The 18,350-nt window shown below is 54.5% G+C and overlaps 4 non-coding genes across 4 annotated transcripts; all 4 read right to left on the bottom strand.

The window, feature by feature from the left end:
- Positions 1-1,146: 1,146 nt before the first annotated feature.
- On the bottom strand, positions 1,147-1,237 carry trnar-ucu (transfer RNA arginine (anticodon UCU)). Its single transcript is given in 2 exon segments — positions 1,147-1,182; positions 1,201-1,237. It is a non-coding gene; the product is annotated as a tRNA-Arg (tRNA).
- Positions 1,238-3,166: 1,929 nt separating this feature from the next.
- Positions 3,167-3,257, bottom strand: trnar-ucu (transfer RNA arginine (anticodon UCU)). The gene is given in 2 exon segments: positions 3,167-3,202; positions 3,221-3,257. It is a non-coding gene; the product is annotated as a tRNA-Arg (tRNA).
- A 13,074-nt stretch (positions 3,258-16,331) lies between these two features.
- Positions 16,332-16,404, bottom strand: trnak-cuu (transfer RNA lysine (anticodon CUU)). Its single transcript has one exon. It is a non-coding gene; the product is annotated as a tRNA-Lys (tRNA).
- Positions 16,405-16,736: 332 nt separating this feature from the next.
- Positions 16,737-16,846, bottom strand: trnal-caa (transfer RNA leucine (anticodon CAA)). Its single transcript has 2 exons — positions 16,809-16,846; positions 16,737-16,782 (listed from the first exon to the last, which is right to left on the bottom strand). It is a non-coding gene; the product is annotated as a tRNA-Leu (tRNA).
- Positions 16,847-18,350: the final 1,504 nt, after the last annotated feature.

The raw sequence follows: 18,350 nt of genomic DNA on the forward strand, positions 1-18,350 counted from the left end.
GTTGAGCGGGGCGTGAAGGAAGGAAGGAACAGTCACTCACGTACGGGAAACTCCTACCAAGCAGTGGCCAGCCTATAGCACACTGGGATTCTGTGGTAATTGAACCAAGTTTAGCAGTTCCTTTCATCAGTTAATAACACAAGCAGGCTTTCCTATTTACCAATGTAGATAACAGGGGTTACAACAGTAACTTTGGTGGGTCTCGAACTCACAGCCTTTGAATGCCTTTGCAACTTTTGTCTGATTCCCCTTTTTCACAAAAGCAAAACAGTCATCCGAAAACGGTCTACATCAATCAATCAATCAATCAATCAATCAATCAATCATTCAATCAACCCTTACCATCAAACTGAGAAACAAGGAGTGAAAAGAGTGCATTTACTCTGTTTATTCAGGGATACTTTTCAATCTCTAATTGCAAAATGTAAGAGCTCTTTCGGGTGATAAGGTTTTCTGTACATGTAAACAACTGATTTGCTTGAAAGGCTATCATTAAGGCACTGCTGGGATTTGAACCCTGGATCTCCTGTTTACTAGACAGGCACTTTGACCATCTAAGCCACAGAGCCTCTTAAATGCTACTTTAACCTGTTTCACCAAGATATTCAGTGACCAATGTTACCTCATAGATTTTGCCTGCGATAGCTCTTTCAATCTTCCCTGGGTGGGCTCGAACCACCAACCTCCAGGTTAACAGCAGAGCGCGCTGGCCAATTGCGCCACAGAGACAAACAGCCCGCCCAATTAAATATTTGTGACTCGACAAGCCGCAATATCTTTTTTTTTAAAGCGAGCCAGCAACATTCGAAAGTTCAGCCCCTGTCCAATCAACTGTGTTTAATGGAGAACGAGGGCATCAATCTTTCTACCTTTGAGCTAAATCCCCTGTACCAATGTAGCTATAAAAAAACTGGAAGTCTTTCAATCAATCGACTCTCGCCAATTTATTGCGCACTCAATATACTGCAGTTAATCTGGATATTGAGGAAAAATTGCAAGATAATGTTATTTGACATAATGCCGATGTATTTGCTTACTTTTTCAAGCACCCTTGGCAATTGAACCTCGTTCAGCAGTGCCTTTCATCAGATAGTAAAGCGAGCAGATTTTCCATTGTAAAAAACTAATATGTTCTCTCACCATTAGCAACTCTGGTGGGACTCAAACCCACAACCTTTGAATGCCCTTGCAAATTATGCCTAGAAGTCCAATGCGCTATCCATTGCGCCACAGAGTCCATACATCCTTCCATGGTGCGTTTCCACAAACGCAAAACACGTTTTTCATCCAAAATGAGTCCACATCAGTCATTCCTTGCCAACAAACTGAGAATCAAAAAGTGAAAAGAGTGCAGTTAATCTGTGTGTGCAGGGATACTTTTCCATCTTATTCCAATTTGTAACAGCAGCGCATTTTCTGTCGTTGTAAATAATTTGCATACTTGAATGGACAACTGAGTAGTAGTAGGTTTGAGATGGGCCGGTAATTATTTAGCACTGTGGCATCAAGACTGCTCTTCTTTAAGAGAGGCTTAATGACTGCAGTTTTAAGGATCTTAGGAAAATTCCAGATCCAAGCAACATGTTGACTTTTTGATTGATTGGAGCCAACAGACTGCTCATCATAGACTCTAAAAATCTAGTCGGCAATGCATAAAGACAGCATGTAGTGGAATTCAGACTTGTGGTGATCTCTTGGACACTTTTGTCAGCCACAAATGCAAAATGGGTTAACTCCAGTTGTCTAGCTGGCTGCGTGCTTGTTTTCTGCAAATAATGGTATTTTCAATGTTCTGAACTGAGTCTTGCAAAGAAGACTGCAAACTCATTGCACCTGGAGAAATACAGAAACCATCAGAAAAAGTAACATTTACCACACTGGAATTTGAAATATTAACCCGCTTTGTCATTAGCAGGTCCAGAGTGTGCCCTTTGCCCTTGGTGGGGCCACTCAGGTGCTGAGTAAGACCAAAGCTTCTGAGGAAAGTGCCAAACTCTTTAGAAGAAGACGAGGTTGAGCGGGGCGTGAAGGAAGGAAGGAACAGTCACTCACGTACGGGAAACTCCTACCAAGCAGTGGCCAGCCTATAGCACACTGGGATTCTGTGGTAATTGAACCAAGTTTAGCAGTTCCTTTCATCAGTTAATAACACAAGCATGCTTTCCTATTTACCAATGTAGATAACAGGGGTTACAACAGTAACTTTGGTGGGTCTCGAACTCACAGCCTTTGAATGCCTTTGCAACTTTTGTCTGATTCCCCTTTTTCACAAAAGCAAAACAGTCATCCGAAAACGGTCTACATCAATCAATCAATCAATCAATCAATCAATCAATCAATCAATCATTCAATCAACCCTTACCATCAAACTGAGAAACAAGGAGTGAAAAGAGTGCATTTACTCTGTTTATTCAGGGATACTTTTCAATCTCTAATTGCAAAATGTAAGAGCTCTTTCGGGTGATAAGGTTTTCTGTACATGTAAACAACTGATTTGCTTGAAAGGCTATCATTAAGGCACTGCTGGGATTTGAACCCTGGATCTCCTGTTTACTAGACAGGCACTTTAACCATCTAAGCCACAGAGCCTCTTAAATGCTACTTTAACCTGTTTCACCAAGATATTCAGTGACCAATGGTACCTCATAGATTTTGCCTGCGATAGCTCTTTCAATCTTCCCTGGGTGGGCTCGAACCACCAACCTCCAGGTTAACAGCAGAGCGCGCTGGCCAATTGCGCCACAGAGACAAACAGCCCGCCCAATTAAATATTTGTGACTCGACAAGCCGCAATATCTTTTTTTTTAAAGCGAGCCAGCAACATTCGAAAGTTCAGCCCCTGTCCAATCAACTGTGTTTAATGGAGAACGAGGGCATCAATCTTTCTACCTTTGAGCTAAATCCCCTGTACCAATGTAGCTATAAAAAAACTGGAAGTCTTTCAATCAATCGACTCTCGCCAATTTATTGCGCACTCAATATACTGCAGTTAATCTGGATATTGAGGAAAAATTGCAAGATAATGTTATTTGACATAATGCCGATGTATTTGCTAACTTTTTCAAGCACCCTTGGCAATTGAACCTCGTTCAGCAGTGCCTTTCATCAGATAGTAAAGCGAGCAGATTTTCCATTGTAAAAAACTAATATGTTCTCTCACCATTAGCGACTCTGGTGGGACTCAAACCCACAACCTTTAAATGCCCTTGCAAATTATGCCTAGAAGTCCAATGCGCTATCCATTGCGCCACAGAGTCCATACATCCTTCCATGGTGCGTTTCCATAAACGCAAAACACGTTTTTCATCCAAAATGAGTCCACATCAGTCATTCCTTGCCAACAAACTGAGAATCAAAAAGTGAAAAGAGTGCAGTTAATCTGTGTGTGCAGGGATACTTTTCCATCTTATTCCAATTTGTAACAGCAGCGCATTTTCTGTCATTGTAAATAATTTGCATACTTGAATGGACAACTGAGTAGTAGTAGGTTTGAGATGGGCCGGTAATTATTTAGCACTGTGGCATCAAGACTGCTCTTCTTTAAGAGAGGCTTAATGACTGCAGTTTTAAGGATCTTGGGAAAATTCCAGATCCAAGCAACATGTTGACTTTTTGATTGATTGGAGCCAACAGACTGCTCACCATAGACTTTAAAAATCTAGTCGGCAATGCATAAAGACAGCATGTAGTGGAATTCAGACTTGTGGTGATCTCTTGGAAAGTTTTGTCAGCCACAAATGCAAAATGGGTTAACTCCAGTTGTCTAGCTGGCTGCGTGCTTGTTATCTGCAAATAATGGTATTTTTAATGTTCTGAACTGAGTCTTGCAAAGAAGACTGCAAACTCATTGCACCTGGAGAAATACAGAAACCATCAGACAAAGTAACATTTACCACACTGTAATTTGAAATATTAACCCGCTTTGTCATTAGCAGGTCCAGAGTGTGCCCTTTGCTCTTGGTGGGGCCACTCAGGTGCTGAGTAAGACCAAAGCTTCTGAGGACAGCGCCAAACTCTTTAGAAGAAGACGAGGTTGAGCGGGGCGTGAAGGAAGCAAGGAACAGTCACTCACGTACGGGAAACTCCTACCAAGCAGTGGCCAGCCTATAGCACACTGGGATTCTGTGGTAATTGAACCAAGTTTAGCAGTTCCTTTAGGCGCAAGAGATTATGGATGAAATAAATGTATAAATAAAAAACTTCCTGAGATACAGAGAACTGAAGCCGGGGCACAGCTCTGGGTCGGCAGTGCCCCTGGAGGCCCGTAGAAGCTCCACACTCCAGTTGATTCTTGGATAAAAGGGCACCCAGCCGGTCTCGAACTCGCGTGAGGCGGAGCAGGGATCATCCACCCCGCACACGGCCAGACTTTGCCCGGCCAGGGAGCACCTTCTGCGGGTCGGAGGCTCCGGGTCGGAGCCCCTGGAGCCTGGAGCCCTCACCGGGCCCCGAACTCGGCTGCCGGAGGCAGTGCAGTGCCTCATGGATAAAAGGGCACCCAGCCGGTCTCGAACTCGCGTGAGGCGGAGCAGGGATCATCCACCCCGCACACGGCCAGACTTTGCCCGGCCAGGGAGCACCTTCTGCGGGTCGGAGGCTCCGGGTCGGAGCCCCTGGAGCCTGGAGCCCTCACCGGGCCCCGAACTCGGCTGCCGGAGGCAGTGCAGTGCCTCATGGATAAAAGGGCACCCAGCCGGTCTCGAACTCGCGTGAGGCGGAGCAGGGATCATCCACCCCGCACACGGCCAGACTTTGCCCGGCCAGGGAGCACCTTCTGCGGGTCGGAGGCTCCGGGTCGGAGCCCCTGGAGCCTGGAGCCCTCACCGGGCCCCGAACTCGGCTGCCGGAGGCAGTGCAGTGCCTAATGGATAAAAGGGCACCCAGCCGGTCTCGAACTCGCGTGAGGCGGAGCAGGGATCATCCACCCCGCACACGGCCAGACTTTGCCCGGCCAGGGAGCACCTTCTGCGGGTCGGAGGCTCCGGGTCGGAGCACCTGGAGCCTGGAGCCCTCACCGGGCCCCGAACTCGGCTGCCGGAGGCAGTGCAGTGCCTCATGGATAAAAGGGCACCCAGCCGGTCTCGAACTCGCGTGAGGCGGAGCAGGGATCATCCACCCCGCACACGGCCAGACTTTGCCCGGCCAGAGAGCACCTTCTGCGGGTCGGAGGCTCCGGGTCGGAGCCCCTGGAGCCTGGAGCCCTCACCGGGCCCCGAACTCGGCTGCCGGAGGCAGTGCAGTGCCTCATGGATAAAAGGGCACCCAGCCGGTCTCGAACTCGCGTGAGGCGGAGCAGGGATCATCCACCCCGCACACGGCCAGACTTTGCCCGGCCAGGGAGCACCTTCTGCGGGTCGGAGGCTCCGGGTCGGAGCCCCTGGAGCCTGGAGCCCTCACCGGGCCCCGAACTCGGCTGCCGGAGGCAGTGCAGTGCCTCATGGATAAAAGGGCACCCAGCCGGTCTCGAACTCGCGTGAGGCGGAGCAGGGATCATCCACCCCGCACACGGCCAGACTTTGCCCGGCCAGGGAGCACCTTCTGCGGGTCGGAGGCTCCGGGTCGGAGCCCCTGGAGTCTGGAGCCCTCACCGGGCCCCGAACTCGGCTGCCGGAGGCAGTGCAGTGCCTCATGGATAAAAGGGCACCCAGCCGGTCTCGAACTCGCGTGAGGCGGAGCAGGGATCATCCACCCCGCACACGGCCAGACTTTGCCCGGGGAAGGGCCACTCTGGCTGGGCATGGCCCCCACTGAGCACCCCCTGGAACCCTTGGAGCCCCCGGAGCACCTCCAGAGCCACCCCCCACTCCTCCAGACTCTGCCCGGGGAAGGGCCACTCTGGCTGGGCATGGCCTCCACTGAGCACCCCCTGGAGCCCCCGGAGCACCTCCAGAGCCACCCCCCACTCTCCCCAGACTATGCCCGGGGAAGGGCCACTCTGGCTGGGCATGGCCTCCGCCGAGCACCCCCTGGAACCCCTGGAGCTCCTCCAGAGCCACCCCCCACTCCTCCAGACTCACCCCGGGGAAGGGCCACTCTGGCTGGGCATGGCCTCCACTGAGCACCCCCTGGAACCCCTGAAGCCCCGGGAGCACCTCCAGAGCCACCCCCCACTCTCCCCAGACTCTGCCCGGGGAAGGGCCACTCTGGCTGGGCATGGCCTCCGCCGAGCACCCCCTGGAACCCCCGGAGCACCTCCAGAGCCACCCCCCACTCCTCCAGACTCACCCCGGGGAAGGGCAACTCTGGCTGGGCATGGCCCCCACTGAGCACCCCCTGGAGCCCCCTGAGCACCTCCAGAGCCACCCCCCACTCTCCCCAGACTATGCCCGGGGAAGGGCCACTCTGGCTGGGCATGGCCTCCGCCGAGCACCCCCTGGAACCCCTGGAGCTCCTCCAGAGCCACCCCCCACTCCTCCAAACTCACCCCGGGGAAGGGCTAATCTGGCTGGGCATGGCCTCCACTGAGCACCCCCTGGAGCCCCCGGAGCACCTCCAGAGCCACCCCCCACTCTCCCCAGACTCACCCCGGGGAAGGGCCACTCTGGCTGGGCATGGCCTCCGCTGAGCACCCCCTGGAGCCCCTGGAGCCCCCGGAGACCCTCCAGAGCCACCCCCCACTCCTCCAGACTCACCCCGGGGAAGGGACACTCTGGCTGGGCATGGCCTCCGCCGAGCAGCCCCTGGAGCCCCCGGAGACCCTCCAGAGCCACCCCCCACTCTCCCCAGACTCACCCCGGGGAAGGTCCACTCTGGCTGGGCATGGCCTCCGCCGAGCACCCCCTGGAGCCCCCGGAGCACCCCCAGAGCCACCCCCCCACTCTCCCCAGACTCTGCCCGGGGAAGGGCCACTCTGGCTGGGCATGGCCTCCACCAAGCACCCCCTGGAGCCCCCCGGAGCACCTCCAGAGCCACCCCCCACTCCTCCAGACTCACCCCGGGGAAGGGACACTCTGGCTGGGCATGGCCTCCACTGAGCACCCCCTGGAGCCCCCGGAGCACCTCCAGAGCCACCCCCCACTCTCCCCAGACTATGCCCGGGTAAGGGCCAATCTGGCTGGGCATGGCCTCCGCCGAGCACCCCCTGGAGCCCCCGGAGCACCTCCACAGCCACCCCCCACTCCTCCAGACTCTGCCCGGGGAAGGGACACTCTGGCTGGGCATGGCCTCCACTGAGCACCCCCTGGAGCCCCCGGAGCACCTCCAAAGCCACCCCCCACTCTCCCCAGACTATGCCCGGGGAAGGGCCACTCTGGCTGGGCATGGCCTCCTCTGAGCACCCCCTGGAGCCCCCGGAGCACCTCCAGAGCCACCCCCCACTCTCCCCAGACTATGCCCGGGGAAGGGCCACTCTGGCTGGGCATGGCCTCCGCCGAGCACCCCCTGGAACCCCTGGAGCTCCTCCAGAGCCACCCCCCACTCCTCCAGACTCACCCCGGGGAAGGGCCACTCTGGCTGGGCATGGCCTCCACTGAGCACCCCCTGGAGCCCCCGGAGCACCTCCAGAGCCACCCCCTTCACTCTCCCCAGACTATGCCCGGGGAAGGGCCACTCTGGCTGGGCATGGCCTCCGCCGAGCACCCCCTGGATCCCCTCCAGAGCCACCCCCCACTCCTCCAGACTTTGCCCGGGGAAGGGCCACTCTGGCTGGGCATGGCCCCCACTGAGCACCCCCTGGAACCCCTGGAGCCCCCGGAGCACCTCCAGAGCCACCCCCCACTCCTCCAGACTCTGCCCGGGGAAGGGCAACTCTGGCTGGGCATGGCCTCCACTGAGCACCCCCTGGAGCCCCCGGAGCACCTCCAGAGCCACCCCCCACTCTCCCCAGACTATGCCCGGGGAAGGGCCACTCTGGCTGGGCATGGCCTCCACTGAGCACCCCCTGGAGCCCCCGGAGCACCTCCAGAGCCACCCCCCACTCTCCCCAGACTATGCCCGGGGAAGGGCCACTCTGGCTGGGCATGGCCTCCGCCGAGCACCCCCTGGAACCCCTGGAGCCCCTCCAAAGCCACCCCCCACTCCTCCAGACTCACCCCGGGGAAGGGCCACTCTGGCTGGGCATGGCCTCCACTGAGCACCCCCTGGAGCCCCCGGAGCACCTCCAGAGCCACCCCCCACTCTCCCCAGACTATGCCCGGGGAAGGGCCACTCTGGCTGTGCATGGCCTCCGCCGAGCACCCCCTGGAACCCCTGGAGCTCCTCCAGAGCCACCCCCCACTCTCCCCAGACTGACCCCGGGGAAGGGCCACTCTGGCTGGGCATGGTCTCCACCAAGCACCCCCTGGAGCCCCCGGAGCACCTCCAGAGCCACCCCCCACTCCTCCAGACTCACCCCGGGGAAGGGACACTCTGGCTGGGCATGGCCTCCGCCGAGCACCCCCTGGAGCCCCCGGAGCACCCCCAGAGCCACCCCCCACTCTCCCCAGACTCACCCCGGGGAAGGGACACTCTGGCTGGGCATGGCCTCCACTGAGCACCCCCTGGAACCCCTGGAGCCCCGGGAGCACCTCCAGAGCCACCCCCCACTCTCCCCAGACTCTGCCCGGGGAAGGGCCACTCTGGCTGGGCATGGCCTCCGCCGAGCACCCCCTGGAACCCCCGGAGCACCTCCAGAGCCACCCCCCACTCCTCCAGACTCACCCCGGGGAAGGGCAACTCTGGCTGGGCATGGCCCCCACTGAGCACCCCCTGGAGCCCCCTGAGCACCTCCAGAGCCACCCCCCACTCTCCCCAGACTATGCCCGGGGAAGGGCCACTCTGGCTGGGCATGGCCTCCGCCGAGCACCCCCTGGAACCCCTGGAGCTCCTCCAGAGCCACCCCCCACTCCTCCAAACTCACCCCGGGGAAGGGCTAATCTGGCTGGGCATGGCCTCCACTGAGCACCCCCTGGAGCCCCCGGAGCACCTCCAGAGCCACCCCCCACTCTCCCCAGACTCACCCCGGGGAAGGGCCACTCTGGCTGGGCATGGCCTCCGCTGAGCACCCCCTGGAGCCCCTGGAGCCCCCGGAGACCCTCCAGAGCCACCCCCCACTCCTCCAGACTCACCCCGGGGAAGGGACACTCTGGCTGGGCATGGCCTCCGCCGAGCAGCCCCTGGAGCCCCCGGAGACCCTCCAGAGCCACCCCCCACTCTCCCCAGACTCACCCCGGGGAAGGTCCACTCTGGCTGGGCATGGCCTCCGCCGAGCACCCCCTGGAGCCCCCGGAGCACCCCCAGAGCCACCCCCCCACTCTCCCCAGACTCTGCCCGGGGAAGGGCCACTCTGGCTGGGCATGGCCTCCACCAAGCACCCCCTGGAGCCCCCCGGAGCACCTCCAGAGCCACCCCCCACTCCTCCAGACTCACCCCGGGGAAGGGACACTCTGGCTGGGCATGGCCTCCACTGAGCACCCCCTGGAGCCCCCGGAGCACCTCCAGAGCCACCCCCCACTCTCCCCAGACTATGCCCGGGTAAGGGCCAATCTGGCTGGGCATGGCCTCCGCCGAGCACCCCCTGGAGCCCCCGGAGCACCTCCACAGCTACCCCCCACTCCTCCAGACTCTGCCCGGGGAAGGGACACTCTGGCTGGGCATGGCCTCCACTGAGCACCCCCTGGAGCCCCCGGAGCACCTCCAAAGCCACCCCCCACTCTCCCCAGACTATGCCCGGGGAAGGGCCACTCTGGCTGGGCATGGCCTCCTCTGAGCACCCCCTGGAGCCCCCGGAGCACCTCCAGAGCCACCCCCCACTCTCCCCAGACTATGCCCGGGGAAGGGCCACTCTGGCTGGGCATGGCCTCCGCCGAGCACCCCCTGGAACCCCTGGAGCTCCTCCAGAGCCACCCCCCACTCCTCCAGACTCACCCCGGGGAAGGGCCACTCTGGCTGGGCATGGCCTCCACTGAGCACCCCCTGGAGCCCCCGGAGCACCTCCAGAGCCACCCCCTTCACTCTCCCCAGACTATGCCCGGGGAAGGGCCACTCTGGCTGGGCATGGCCTCCGCCGAGCACCCCCTGGATCCCCTCCAGAGCCACCCCCCACTCCTCCAGACTTTGCCCGGGGAAGGGCCACTCTGGCTGGGCATGGCCCCCACTGAGCACCCCCTGGAACCCCTGGAGCCCCCGGAGCACCTCCAGAGCCACCCCCCACTCCTCCAGACTCTGCCCGGGGAAGGGCAACTCTGGCTGGGCATGGCCTCCACTGAGCACCCCCTGGAGCCCCCGGAGCACCTCCAGAGCCACCCCCCACTCTCCCCAGACTATGCCCGGGGAAGGGCCACTCTGGCTGGGCATGGCCTCCACTGAGCACCCCCTGGAGCCCCCGGAGCACCTCCAGAGCCACCCCCCACTCTCCCCAGACTATGCCCGGGGAAGGGCCACTCTGGCTGGGCATGGCCTCCGCCGAGCACCCCCTGGAACCCCTGGAGCCCCTCCAAAGCCACCCCCCACTCCTCCAGACTCACCCCGGGGAAGGGCCACTCTGGCTGGGCATGGCCTCCACTGAGCACCCCCTGGAGCCCCCGGAGCACCTCCAGAGCCACCCCCCACTCTCCCCAGACTATGCCCGGGGAAGGGCCACTCTGGCTGTGCATGGCCTCCGCCGAGCACCCCCTGGAACCCCTGGAGCTCCTCCAGAGCCACCCCCCACTCTCCCCAGACTGACCCCGGGGAAGGGCCACTCTGGCTGGGCATGGTCTCCACCAAGCACCCCCTGGAGCCCCCGGAGCACCTCCAGAGCCACCCCCCACTCCTCCAGACTCACCGCGGGGAAGGGACACTCTGGCTGGGCATGGCCTCCGCCGAGCACCCCCTGGAGCCCCCGGAGCACCCCCAGAGCCACCCCCCACTCTCCCCAGACTCACCCCGGGGAAGGGACACTCTGGCTGGGCATGGCCTCCACTGAGCACCCCCTGGAACCCCTGGAGCCCCGGGAGCACCTCCAGAGCCACCCCCCACTCTCCCCAGACTCTGCCCGGGGAAGGGCCACTCTGGCTGGGCATGGCCTCCGCCGAGCACCCCCTGGAACCCCCGGAGCACCTCCAGAGCCACCCCCCACTCCTCCAGACTCACCCCGGGGAAGGGCAACTCTGGCTGGGCATGGCCCCCACTGAGCACCCCCTGGAACCCCTGGAGCCCCTGGAGCACCTCCAGGGCCACCCCCCCACTCCACCAGACTCAGCCCCGACCCGGGCACACTCTTCCCCGGGTCCTGGGCTCCGGGACTCCGGGGATGACCACCGGGGACCAGGCTCTCCCTCCGAACCCGGGGACCCACCCTTAAGCACCCCCTCGCGGGCTAAACCCCTTAGGGGCAGCCGCCTGGAAGCCCGTGCCCTTGGTACTCTGACATGGAAGCCCGTGCCCTTGGTACTCTTAACCACACTTTGAAATTTTTCGAGTATAGTGTACTATTTCGGTTTTTACTCTAAGTCCCTCAGGGGCATAGTGTACTATACTATGATGGTCAGATCACCTCCAGGCCCCAGGGGAGTGCTTTTCTGGGGTCAAACAGTGCACTGATGATGGGGGATTATTTCATTTTGCTCATTTTGGTGTTTTTTCACATTTTAACCCATTTTCACCCCTTTTGCTCACAACTTCGTACTACGGCCCGGAAAAACGACAGAGTCGATGGGTATAGTGTACTATTGCCGAAAAACGACAGAGTCCCTCGGGTATAGTGTACTATTGCCGAAAAACGACAGAGTCCCTCGGGTATAGTGTACTATTGCCGAAAAACGACAGAGTCCCTCGGGTATAGTGTACTATTGCCGAAAAACGACAGAGTCCCTCGGGTATAGTGTACTATTGGCTGGAAGCTCGGTTTTTTTTCTAAGTCCAGCAGGGGTATATGGTACTATATTCTGGTGGTCAGATCACCTCCAGGCCCCAGGGGAGTGCTTTTCTGGGGGCAAACTGTGCACTGATGATGGGGGATTATTTCATTTTGCTCATTTTGGTGTTTTTTCACATTTTAACCCATTTTCACCCCTTTTGCTCACATCTTCAAACTCGGGCCCTGATTACAAGTTCTGACCAAATGATGACAAACACGGTATTTATTATGTATTTTTTTCATTTTTTTTATTTTTCCAACTTATACATCCATCATTGGTGCCAGGCAGGTTGTGGAGAAAGCAGTGAAGAAAGGAGAGAGCCATCACAGAAAAGATGTCCATCCAGGGTCAAGGTACCCTGCACTTTTACATATCCAAATGACAGCATTTAAAGTTTTTTAGCGTATGGTATCTCTCGTTGCATGGAACCGCACAGAGGCCAACGCCACACTGACGGCACCTGTACTTTGTTTGCCGCCTGCCTTTGGTACGAGAGCGGTCAGAGCACACGGCGCAGTCTGGACGTCCCTCTGCTTGACAAAGCCAATGACGCTCTGTGAGTCTCTGTGGCATTTCACCCTCCGGTCTTGAGCGCCTTTCTTGTTTTTTGGAGTGATCAGCCAGTAATGCATCAATAATGTTCTGAATGTAAACCTTTAAAGGTTTGTGTGGGCCTGGAGTGGATTTGGTGTATATGATGTGTGAGTTGACAATACTTATGCTTATAATGGCATTGAATATGCGATGATACCATTTCCGGGACCTGTGTGGAAAGAGGTATGTCTTCATCCTCTGGTCAGCAGTGTCCACTCCACCCATGTAGGCGTTGTACTGGTCGACACATACAGGTCTTTTGATGTCACGGAAGCCAGTGTCATCTGTCTTGGATCGGATCCTCCTCTGAACACAATCATTTCCATGGACTGTGGACAACATGGTGAGACGTTTAGTATTGTGCCAAGCACAAGCCAGGAGTTTTCCCTTTCTGCAAAAAACTGGGTCATCTCCTTTTTTCAGCTGTAAGACACTTTTACCAAGGCATTTTGGCATCCCCAACCTGGTAATCCTTACCGTCCCACACAGTCCAGTTTCCAAATCTGCTAATTCATTTGCAATTACAGGCGAGGTATAGTAACTGTCCATGTAAATCTCGTGTCCTTTGCCCGTAAAGGGAGAAACCAACTCACGGACAACTGCGTGTGTTGCACTGATGTTGCTTGCATTATTTTTGTACTGTCCAGTGTGCATTGACCAGCGCAAAACATACCCTGAACAGCTTTCACTCAGGGCATACACTCTATAGCCATATTTGTCAGGTTTATTCGGAGAGTAACATTTTAGTGAAGATCTCCCCTTGAAAGCTATTGTCATTTCATCTAAAGAAAGCTCCTTGATTGGACTGTAAACTGCTGCAAATTTGGGAATAATCAAATCTATTATTGGGCGGACTTTGAACAGTTTATCGTGCCCGGGCTCGCCTGTTCTCACATAATCATTATTGTTGACAAAATGAAAGAACGAAAGAATGATTTCAAATCTGTTTCTTGACATTACATTTCCAAATCCAGGCGTTTGTGTAAGCCAAAATGTTCCCCAGTAATCCTCGATTTCAGGTTTCTCAACAAGGCCCATGGAGAGATGCAAAGCGAAGAAAGCTTTCATTTCGGTGACTGATACATCATACCACTCAAGAAATCTTGAATGTGGCTTCAGAATCATAGGTGCCATACACGGATGTGCATATCTATTTGTCTCATCAGTAATGAAAGTCCAAAACTGATCGGTCAGAAAGAGTGACAGAATATCAAATGGATTAGCATCCGTCAGATCCATCTCTCCTGTGTAGCCAACTGGGTCTTCAAAAGGTTTGATCCATGCCTCAAATACCTCGACCTCTCTCAGCATGTCCCAGCTCTCATCCACCGGGCAAGTTTTACTACAGCCACTGGTTCCACTGGTTCCTTGCCTCCGTCTGTCCTTTGCACCTGTCCGTTGTTTCGAAGTCCCTTCATCTCCACTTGGAAATCCATCGTCACTCTCGGGGAGATAATACCCTTCAGAGTCAGAATCTGCTGTAAATTGCATGCCACGTGTACTTCCTCCAGCCACTTTTTTCCTTACCGGATCTGCCCTGGATCATACCTGGCTAATAAGAGGAAGTTGCACCGAACCGACCAATGACTGAAGTTATTCATTTTCTACTATTATTTCATAAATTTCCTTGTACGGTAAAGTCGCATTTCTGCGACTTTGGCGCTTAAAGGGTTAGTTTGTGTGAACTGTGAGTATACAGAATCAGATCCGTTATTACAGTAGCACAAATGACCGTACCTATACTTTGGTAAAAAAACACATCAAACTGCTGTCTCTTTTTAAAGGAGTTTGATGTGGTTGTTGTTACATCAAACTACTGCGTCCTTTAAAAGTCCACATCAAGCTAATGCTTTTTTTTAAAGTCTATTGCAATTGAGATGTCAGTCGAGAGCCGTAACAGCAGTAGTGCATCCAAGAAAGCTGTGTATTGAATGGATATAGAACCTTTAGTGAAGCAGGAGCCAACAGGCTATTCACATCCTTGTGTAGGGTCTCAAACTACAGGTATTCAGTTTACGATTAAGGAAGATTTCTTAGCAGAAACGAGACAAGACGGGGCACCAGGGTAAAACCCAAAAAGCTAAGATACGGTCCTTAATCACGCTCGTTAAAAGGTTTGAAGGGTGTTTCACGATTCAGGGACTTACGCATAGTCTAATCAAACAAACAATAGTCAATAACTCTTTCGTGTAGTTTATTTATCAAAAGGGCAATCAAAAAGGGCACCGGAGCAGAAATGCGCACAGGTAAATCACAGGTGATGTTATATCAGATTTAAAGGCAGAATTCATGCAGATAATGTTAAACCAGGGTTTTGCCTTTGATAATCAAACGTGTCTATGCTAATCTATATCAAAAAGAGGGAAAGTGAGAAGCTAAGGGAGGAGGAACAGCTGAGTTCTACCCAAATCACGCCACAAAAGAACCGCACACTGAAGTCGGCTTACGATTTTGTAGAACTCGGTCCGGCTGGTCCTTGTCCGCGGACGAGATCCGTGGCGAGGCAGCGGCGTGGAGCGGTGTGGCGGGCGAAGGCAGTGGCGTGCCGCGATATCCGTGATGCGGGGCGGCAGCGGTGGCGCGAGGCGGCGCGAGGAGCGGTGTGGCGGGCGAAGGCAGTGGCGTGCCGCGATGTCCGTGACGCGGGGCGGCAGCGGTGGCGCGAGGTGGCGCGTGGCGATGTCCGGGAGTTCCTTAGCGGTAGAACGCTTTAGCTGCGTGTTAGCTCCTCACGCGGCCTTTACTCAGATGAGAACGTAGCGCTGATCCACGTAAACGGCGTAGATTACTTCAAAAATAGTAGAAGCGAAGTAGAAAAGAAAGTCTCTGTCAGGTTTAGCGCTTAAGCTTAGTTCCAGGTGTTTCCAGGTGTTTTCAGAGTTCAGGGGGGCGATGAGGCTGGCCTAGTCTTGTCGACCCACGTGGCGGACGCTTTGTTGAGACAAAGGAAAAGTAAACAGGCTCGTCCGTGGAGACGGCTTCAAAGAGATAGACAAAGGCTTGAACAAAAAAAAAGGAAGAAGAGAGCAAGAAGAGAAGAGAGGAGAAGAGAGCGTTCCAAGCTCGGAGGGTCTTTTTGTCACCTAGCGCCGCAGGGCACGCTGGGAGCGAAAGGGGCGGGCGCTACTGCGACGACACGTTAAACACTTTTGGCAGTTTGTGCACATTATTCCTTGAGGTAGATACATTTTACATCTTCTTTCACCTGTGATGGGCACTCGAGTTAAAGCATTGGGAATATAAAACCTTAAACAGTGGAAAAATACGTAACACAAGGTGAAACATGAGGTGTACGGAGTTGATTCGGACAAACATTCATGGCATAATCACATAAAACATAGTTTTCATCGGGGCGTCCTCCTGTAAGACTGTGGGGGAGAAGGTCTGTTATCGCCAAAGTCACAGCGGCTCCCTGCGGTGAGGGAGAGAGGGAGAAAGAAACCCCCCCAATGTTCAAAGAGAGATTTTCTGTTATCTGGCCGTGGAATGTCCATCTCCATTCCCCTACACTTGCAATGAGGTCAAATATAGGACAAACCCATTGTCAGGAGTGGGATTAGAACCCATTCCTCCACTTGTAGACCAAATTTGCTTACGCTTAGGTAGGAGTTTACCTTGACCCTGACACCTTGGACATTTCAGCGATGCTGACATTGAGCTCCCTTATCTCGAAGATAACGTTCCAAAAATCAGTACAAAGTAAATGCTTTGGCAACCTTACACTAGATGAAGTCTTTCCAATTATGTACAGTCCATATAAAGAGATGACTTTAACAGGTGATGAGAATTGAGTGAAATAGTTCAAATCTCATTGTTACAGAGGGTTTAATTCTTCTTCTTTCGGTTCCAACAGAAGAAAATTTATGACCAAGATTTCACGGGTTGTAATGGCGAGCAGTCCATAAAGCTTAAAATTAACTCCGCCCAACGTGAGGCTCGAACCCACGACCCTGAGATTAAGAGTCGCATGCTCTACCGACTGAGCTAGCCAGGCTGGCTGCCCAAAAGGCAAAAAAAGGTCATAATGAAAACCCAGAATTTTTCAGTACTAAGTCTGGTAAATTAATCTGTCACTTTAATTTCTCAGTGAGTGGTCACAATTACAGTATAAGACATATGATACAGTTCACTCTGAATGTACTCAATGCTTTGACAGTACAGCATCTACGTAGTAGATTGGCCATCACATCACAATTCATCATTGGAAGTAACACTTCATTTGAAATCTTAAGCCAATACGACAATTTTTCATCCATTGTCACACATATGTACTTGTAAATTAGGGTGTAAAAATGGCTTCCTTTCCAAAGGAAATATTTTTTTTTTTGTCAGGAGTGGGATTTGAACCCACGCCTCCATTCAGAGACCAGAATCCCCTGTGGCGAGGAAGGAGTTTACCTTGAGTCTGGCGCCTTAGACCGCTCGGCCATCCTGACACTTTATTTATGTGAACTGTGAGTATACAGAATCAGATCCGTTATTAAAGTAGCACAAATGACCTACCTATACTTTGGTAAAAAAACACATCAAACTGCTGTCTCTTTTTAAAGGAGTTTGATGTGGTTGTTGTCACATCAAACTACTGCGTCCTTTAAAAGTCCACATCAAGCTAATGCTTCGTTTTAAAGTCTATTGCAATTGAGATGTCAGTCGAGAGCCGTAACAGCAGTAGTGCATCCAAGAAAGCTGTGTATTGAATGGATATAGAACCTTTAGTGAAGCAGGAGCCAACAGGCTATTCACATCCTTGTGTAGGGTCTCAAACTACAGGTATTCAGTTTACGATTAAGGAAGATTTCTTAGCAGAAACGAGACAAGACGGGGCACCAGGGTAAAACCCAAAAAGCTAAGATACGGTCCTTAATCGCGCTCGTTAAAAGGTCTGAAGGGTGTTTCACGATTCAGGGACTTACGCATAGTCTAATCAACCAAACAATAGTCAATAACTCTTTCGTGTAGTTTATTTATCAAAAGGGCAATCAAAAAGGGCACCGGAGCAGAAATGCGCACAGGTAAATCACAGGTGATGTTATATCAGATTTAACAGCAGATTTCATGCAGATAATGTTAAACCAGGGTTTTGCCTTTGATAATCAAACGTGTCTATGCTAATCTATATCAAAAAGAGGGAAAGTGAGAAGCTAAGGGAGGAGGAACAGCTGAGTTCTACCCAAATCACGCCACAAAAGAACCGCACACTGAAGTCGGCTTACGATTTTGTAGAACTCGGTCCGGCTGGTCCTTGTCCGCGGACGAGATCCGTGGCGAGGCAGCGGCGTGGAGCGGTGTGGCGGGCGAAGGCAGTGGCGTGCCGCGATATCCGTGACGCGGGGCGGCAGCGGTGGCGCGAGGCGGCGCGTGGAGCGGTGTGGCGGGCGAAGGCAGTGGCGTGCCGCGATGTCCGTGACGCGGGGCGGCAGCGGTGGCGCGAGGTGGCGCGTGGCGATGTCCGGGAGTTCCTTAGCGGTAGAACGCTTTAGCTGCGTGTTAGCTCCTCACGCGGCCTTTACTCAGATGAGAACGTAGCGCTGATCCACGTAAACGGCGTAGATTACTTCAAAAATAGTAGAAGCGAAGTAGAAAAGAAAGTCTCTGTCCGGTTTAGCGCTTAAGCTTAGTTCCAGGTGTTTCCAGGTGTTTTCAGAGTTCAGGGGGGCGATGAGGCTGGCCTAGTCTTGTCGACCCACGTGGCGGACGCTTTGTTGAGACAAAGGAAAAATAAACAGGCTCGTCCGTGGAGACGGCTTCAAAGAGATAGACAAAGGCTTGAACAAAAAAAAAGGAAGAAGAGAGCAAGAAGAGAAGAGAGGAGAAGAGAGCGTTCCAAGCTCGGAGCGTCTTTTTGTCACCTAGCGCCGCAGGGCACGCTGGGAGCGAAAGGGGCGGGCGCTACTGCGACGACACGTTAAACACTTTTGGCAGTTTGTGCACATTATTCCT

This window comes from Eucyclogobius newberryi, unplaced genomic scaffold, assembly GCF_026437365.1.
Source record: "Eucyclogobius newberryi isolate DKJ021-1_F unplaced genomic scaffold, fEucNew1.0.hap1 SCAF_55, whole genome shotgun sequence".
NCBI lineage: Eukaryota > Metazoa > Chordata > Actinopteri > Gobiiformes > Gobiidae > Eucyclogobius > Eucyclogobius newberryi.